Here is a 1,198-nt window from a genome sequence, read left to right as displayed (position 1 = left end):
TAACCTTGCTCCCAGGCGGGGATCCGGCAAAAGGTTCCCATTGTATGAGGATGCTGTGAGGTCTGACGTACTAGTGAGCAGATGGCAGTCTTTGGTGGGCGATGGATCAACCCTTCCAGGTCGTGCTGCAGCTCTTCCCATCAGAGGTGTAATCCTAGGTCTTATTCCTCTCTCTTTCTCGAGGTGGTCATGTAAGTGGAAAATCTTCAGGTATGCAAGAGTCACCGGTGGGGTATGTCACATCAGAGAGCATCTCTGGAGGTTACAAAGAAACAGAAAATCAAATGAAACGTAAATAGTTCAATAATACAAAACAAATCTGGTTACATGTTTTCTAAGGAAATATGTGATTTTAGTGGCAATTTTCCTATGCGGTATTTCAATGCTCAGGAATGTCTGAAGTTTACAAAGTCACCATTTCAAAATAAACGGTGGTATTTCAATGCAAAATGTTGGCTTCTTTTCACTTGAACATCACTGTCTCTTGGGAACTTTTCATTCTACAATAGCTTTCAGTACGTTCAGTTCAGTTCAAGCTACTGCTCTCAAACGGAGAGTAAAGGGGAAGGGGAAAACTTTTAGCAGAGCAAACAGGGTTTAGGATGACAGGAGCTCCGCAGTGCACAGTAGGAAGGTGAGTTTGTGTAGGACCCACTCTGCCCAACCCGTCTCTCTCACAACTTTAGCTTGGAGCAAGCAACAGATCCCAGTGTAAACTTTCCCATCTGTGTTATTCTATTAACTGAAAGGGAAAAGGATTAGCATGTGTACTTGTCACATCTTTTGACCTGCTGCATACTGAGACCGAAGGTAATGTTAAAGTTAAATGTTAAAATGTTCCCAACATTTGAATGAGAACCACTGTAACAATTACAGCCAAGGGCTGAGCGTCCGATGTCAACAGAGAAGATAGTTAATAGAAAATATTAACCACAACTAAAACACAGTTCCACCTTTGGATCATTTTCTCTCCTCCGAGTGCAAGAAGGATATCAGCAAATCAGGGTGAGTCCAGAAGTGAGCTATCGAGACAGCTGAACAGATGAGGGAGGTGAATTTGGAGAACAGAAGGTTAAAGGAGAGGATCTAAATTGTGCCTTCTACTAGGGCAATGGATAACTACAAAGGAGGCAGCATACAACTTTTCTCAGGTAAGTACTGCAACAATGATGAGAGGCAACAACCACTCGTTGCAGCA

General features: G+C 42.8%; 1 long non-coding RNA gene across 2 annotated transcripts in view; it reads right to left on the bottom strand.

The window, feature by feature from the left end:
• Window positions 1–6: 6 nt before the first annotated feature.
• Window positions 7–1,198, bottom strand: part of LOC110391985 — a 15,155-nt gene continuing 13,963 nt past the window's right edge. For both annotated transcript variants that reach the window (XR_002434198.1, XR_002434199.1), the window contains one exon: window positions 7–255. This is a non-coding gene — a long non-coding RNA (uncharacterized LOC110391985). The remainder of the gene's footprint in view (window positions 256–1,198) is intronic.

The sequence above is a fragment of the Numida meleagris genome, unplaced genomic scaffold, assembly GCF_002078875.1.
Source record: "Numida meleagris isolate 19003 breed g44 Domestic line unplaced genomic scaffold, NumMel1.0 unplaced_Scaffold705, whole genome shotgun sequence".
NCBI lineage: Eukaryota > Metazoa > Chordata > Aves > Galliformes > Numididae > Numida > Numida meleagris.
Note: the sequence above shows the minus strand (reverse complement) of the source record. Positions and strands in the feature narration are given on the sequence as shown.